This window comes from Sinocyclocheilus grahami, unplaced genomic scaffold (genome assembly GCF_001515645.1).
Source record: "Sinocyclocheilus grahami isolate Dianchi unplaced genomic scaffold, SAMN03320097.WGS_v1.1 scaffold27.1, whole genome shotgun sequence".
In the NCBI taxonomy this organism is placed as follows: Eukaryota; Metazoa; Chordata; class Actinopteri; order Cypriniformes; family Cyprinidae; genus Sinocyclocheilus; species Sinocyclocheilus grahami.
Genome location: NW_015505206.1, coordinates 511,730 through 517,481, shown reverse-complemented (window position 1 = coordinate 517,481; position 5,752 = coordinate 511,730). Strand labels below are relative to the sequence as shown.

Sequence of the window (5,752 nt, the reverse complement as noted above, 5' to 3'; positions counted from 1 at the left end):
TGTGTGTTTTTTTTGCAAATATGATTTATTCTGAAGCAATATTCTAATTTTAATCAAATTAAATCACTTACACTGAAAAATACAACTGTATTAAATAATATTATGAGATTATTTTTGAATATACAAACAAGACATTATGGTGGAAATGATACTTTTCAACGAAATTAAAAAGCCAGTGCCAGTAGTGTTTAATGATTCATTCAAACGGCAGATTCATCAGATGTTCATGCATGGGCTAATGAAAATTTTTGATTTAACCGATTCGTTCAAAACATGGAATCAATCAGCAATGAATCGGCTGGTTGCTGTGAGATGCGCTGTGTTCCACCTAAAATGCAAGTGACCTAATATTATTGTATTTGCTTATTGAACAGTTTATAGAACTATTAAACAGTCGTAAAAGTGAAAACGTTGTTTGATGTTGCCTAACTAACTGCATTTTAAATATAAAAACTTTCCATTTGGAATTTTTACCTCTGGATGCTGAGTTTCTTGTTTTGATTTCTCCTGGAGAGGCTGTGTGAGCCTCGCCTCAGCAATAGATGCATAATATACAGTCTATGTGCTCAGCCCCGGACGGCCCCAGCCCAATTTAAACCCTGGTTATATATATATATATATATACATATAAAAGTAACTTAATAAATACTATCTGTTTTCAAACATTCTATGTATCAATGAGCCCTAAAAATGAAAATTAAATTTCTGAAAGAACATGAGAACATCTTACATTTTAAATTATATGAAAATAGAAGACACACACACACACACACACACACACACAGCCTTTTAATATATTATTTATTTCTGTGATCAGACATTACTCCAGTCTTCATCAAGTCTTTAATGTCACATGATCCTTCAGAAATCATTTTAATATGCTAATTTATTATCAATGCTGGAAACAGTTGTGCTGCTTAATATTTTTTTGGAACCTGTCATACTGTTTTCTGAGGCACTATTGAGCCTTCAGCTCATCTGTGTTGTTGGATCGACTGTTTCTCATCTTTCTCTTGAAAATATCCCATAGACTCCATATGGGGTTCAGGTCAGGCATGTTGGCTGGCCAGTCAAGTACAGTAATATCATGGTCAGCAAGCCACTTGGAAGTGGTTTTGGCACTGTGGGCAGGTGCTAAGTCCAGCTGGAAAAGGAAATCAGCATCTCCATAAATATTGTCAGCAGATGAAAGCATAAAGTGCTCCAAAATCTCCTGGTAGACGGCAGCATTGATTTTGGACTTGATAAAACACAATGGACCAACACAAGCAGACGTCACGGCACCCCAAATCATCACTGACTTTGAAAACTTCACACTGGACTTCAAGCTGCTTGGATTCTGTGCCTCTCCAGTCTTCCTCCAGACTCCAGACTTTGATTTCCAAATGAAATGCAAAATTTACTTTCATCTGAAAAGAAGACTTTGGACCATTGAGTAACAGTCCAGTTTTTTTATCCTTAGCCCAGGTAAGACGCTTCTGACGTTGTTTCTGTTTCAGAAGTGGCTTGGTAGCCCTTTTTCTGAAGACATCTGATGCTGCGTTCAAGTCCTCCTGGGACGTTCGTATTTATGAGTTGGCAAGTCGTAATTACGACGTCAGGTGCGTTCAAGTCAGTTTAGTCAGTTTTTTTATCCTTAGCCCAGGTAAGACGCTTCTGACGTTGTTTCTGTTTCAGAAGTGGCTTGGTAGCCCTTTTTCTGAAGACGTCTGATGCTGCGTTCAAGTCCTCCTGGACGTTCGTACTTATGAGTTGGCAAGTCGTAATTACGACGTCAGGTGCGTTCAAGTCAGTTTAGTTGGCACAAGATGGCGGTGTACCTTCTTTTAATAAATTACAAGAAAATACAACAGGGTCTGCATTTTTTTACTGGGATTTCAGCTGCGTAACAAGAACATGACCAATTTAAATTTATAGGACAACTAAACTATCAATTTAAACAAAAATTTACCGTCAACTACAGACGTTGCATACATCGATTCCTCCATGTTTCTCATTGACACGCCCCCAACTCGGAAACTCGGGGCTTAAAGAAAATTTCGAGTTTCCCACTCGTAATAATGATTTTGTGGTGGCGTTCATGTGCGTTCAACTCGTAAATACGATCTATCAGACATGACTTGAACGCACCATGAGAGTGGTGACCTTTGATGCACTGACTCCAGCTTCAGTCCACTCCTTGTGAAGTCCTCCCAAGTGTTTGAATCGGCTTTGTTTGACAGTATTCTCAAGCGTGCGGTCACCCCTGTTGCTTGTGCACCTTTTCCTACCCAATTTCTTCCTTCCAGTCAACTTTGCATTTAAGATGCTTTGATACAGCACTCTTTCAGTAATGACCTTCTGTGACTTACCCTCTTTGTGGAGGGTGTCATTGATTGTCTTCTGGACCATTGCCAAGTCAGCAGTCTTCCCCATTATTGTGGATTCAAAGAACAAGAGATACCCAAAATTTATACTGAAGAGATGGTAATTTAATGCAACTCAAATGTAAATATTCTAATATTTTGAGATACTGGATTTTTGACTTTCATGAGCTGTAAGCTCTAATCATCAAAATTAAAACAACAAAAAAAAACGTTTGAAATGTTTTTCTTTACATGTAATGAATCTAGAATATGAAAGTTTCACTTTTTGAAATAAGTTACAAAAAAAGAGAACCTTTTCACGATATTCAAATTTTTTGAGATGCACCTGCATAATGTGTCCTAAACGTCATATACATTTACATTTAGTCATTTAACAGACACTTTTATCCAAAGCGACTTACAAATGAGGACAATAAAAACAGTCAAAACTAACAATATATATATATTATAATATAAGTGTATGATATGTTTTAGAAAGAGGTGCATCATTGGTCTTAGTGATTTATCTCTCTAAAAGACTGATAAAGTCCCCAACAGTTCTTCCTCAACAAGCCGTTTTGAAAACATGCCATGAAATTTGTCCCTTCCAAGTGCCCGTACAAGGCCTAGCTCGAGCTAGCCAATCAATGCAAAGGGAAAACAAATCCTAAAATTCGTCAAGGAAAGCGAAACTGTAATAAATAAATGTTTTTTGTTCATAGTTCGTGTATTAATGCATAAGGTGAGTCTGCAGAGCATCGCGGAACTGTGTGTTTGAAGGTGAGATTCACGCTTTTCTTGCTTATCAATCTGTGCGCGCGCGGAGGTGTGATCTGAGCTCCATCCAGTTAATGGCGCTCTGTTATGTATGTGGATTTGAGCTACATAACACCTAAACCTAGATGCATTATTAATAGAATTATTGCATTATGGCAATATTACTTTAGTTTTGTGCAATGTCAGTGGTGCCGTTTAATTTGATTTCTTTAATATTTATATGTCTTCCTGAGGGTTATTTACATGTAAGTTACATTTGAATTCCAGTCTTAATAATTCTGGTTAAAGCTAACCGAAATAACGTTTTTTCTTGCAGGTACAATGGCTTTAGTGTCAGCAGACACCAAAATCGCAGAGTTGTTGAATGAGCTGCATCAGCTCATAAAGCAAACTCAGGTGAGCACTACTCTGTTGTCCCATGCATGATCACTGTAGTTTGAGTTGATATATTTTAGGACCTCCTTTTTGTACACTTTACCCCCCATCCAGTGTTTATACCCTAATCTCTCTTAAAAATACACAGGAAGAGCGATCAAGAAGTGAACACAACCTTCTCAACATCCAGAAAACACATGAAAGGATGCAAACAGAGAATAAGAGTAAGACATGAATTCCTATTGCATTGTTTACAACGAGAACAAGTCACATTAATATTAAGTTAATAATTGTAATAATTAATCGCATAAAGAGAATAAGTAGTGTTCAATACGGTCAAACTAGATCTCTCTTGTATTTATGAATTTAATTTCTTGTCTGATATTTCTGTTCCACATTAAATCTGCTTATATCTTCCTCAGCTTCTCCATACTATCGGACAAAACTGAGGGGTCTTTACACTACAGCTAAAGCTGATGCTGAGGCTGAATGTGGGTAAGTTGATGTGAAAGTTGCTGCATTTTGGCTTCCCTTTGCAACTCTTTACATCAATGCAAAGGATGGAGCTTCACTTTAAAAAATACTTATAAAAGATTATTAACTAAATGATCTGTTCTTGACATTATTCTTTTCATTGTTGACTATTTTGTTTTCTTTTTACAAAAAAAGCTGGAAGATCTTGAACATCTTGTAGTTGTAGAGCCCCATCTTGTGGAATTTTTGCCCAAGGCTCCCAGATGTATGCTGACTGGAAAGACAGACTTGTTGAATATCATTAATCCTGTAAAGCCTACTGCATCATACTTGATGCACAAATTTCTAAATTATCAAAAAGATCAAAACTTTTAGCAAGGTACTTGGTACACAAGTATTTTTGCTGTGAAATCTTTACTGATTTTTATAAAAGAAACTTAAAAGAATAACTTTTATATTGTTAATAATATTTCAAGATTAACATTTACTGGATTTAATAAGTTTGTAATTAGCCTTAAATCATTTTTTTTTAATTTTATTTTTTACAAAAGTCGTGTTAATATGTGAGTATCAAATATAATACATCAGGATTTTGAGGAACAATTATTTGTACATCTCCTAATCATTATTGTATTGCATTGCATTGTATGTTTTGTCACCCACAGTAAAAACTGCAGACCTTTGATCATAAGATCTAAGCATTTAGATACCATCTTACAAAGTCATATTACTGGGAGATATAGAGTTAAATATGATATTTGTAGGCATTTTATGTAAGTAATCTGCTATACTGTTATACAATTCTCATTGATTTACATTAAAAGCTATCAGAATTTCATCTTAGTTTTTGGACATATAAAAACTGCACCAAATCACGTATTTTTTCTCACTATGTGCCTCTGAATAAAATGGAGGTTTTTTTTCTACTCCTTGAGTATGAGCTCCATATTCTCCTGTATGATACTAAATGAGCCAAAAAAGAGTATATCAACTATACTCAAAATGTGTAAATATATTTTTCTAACCATTATTTAATATGTCAAGCTTTACAGCGTTAATGGATCAGATTTATATGCATCCCTCCCACAGTATACTTCGCCGGGCGCTTGACAAGATTGCTGAAATTAAATCCCTTCTGGAGGAGAGACGGATTGGTAAGTCTTGGATATTAGTTTGTAAACATGTTCATCTGCATGTATTTGGACAAATGTGGAAGCTAATCAAACCCTTCCCTTTCTGCAGCTGCCAGGATGGCAGGAGTGTACAGTGACACCGACCCACCCAGAAAGACCATGCGCAGAGGGGTCCTGATGACCCTGTTACAACAGTCAGCCATGACACTTCCTCTCTGGATCGGCAAACCTGGCGAGAGGTATTCAGAGTCTCCTACATTATGCTTTCTTCATTTTAGAAATGCTTATTTAGTCAGTGAATAATGAGTCAAAATTGTTACATTTCACTAATTCATACCTGTCTTACTCCTTCAGTCCACCACCACTGTGTGGCGCTATACCAGCAAGCAGTGACTATGTGGCTAAACAGGGCGACAAGGTGGCGGCGCGTGTGAAGGCCGTAGATGGTGATGAGCAGTGGATTCTTGCAGAAGTTGTCAGCTACAATCACTCCACTAACAAGTAATCATCTACCAGTTGAACTCAGCATTGTGGCTATATATTAATTTCATTTTAGCTTTTAAACCTGATTGTGTAAAATGATAATTTAACATCATGATGATATTTTTTTATCAGGTATGAAGTGGATGACATTGATGAAGAGGGTAA

At 36.4% G+C, this 5,752-nt stretch overlaps 1 pseudogene; it reads left to right on the top strand.

Moving 5' to 3' along the window:
* LOC107568184 (uncharacterized) overlaps nt 1-5,752 on the top strand; it is a 15,871-nt pseudogene that overhangs the window by 4,688 nt on the left and 5,431 nt on the right.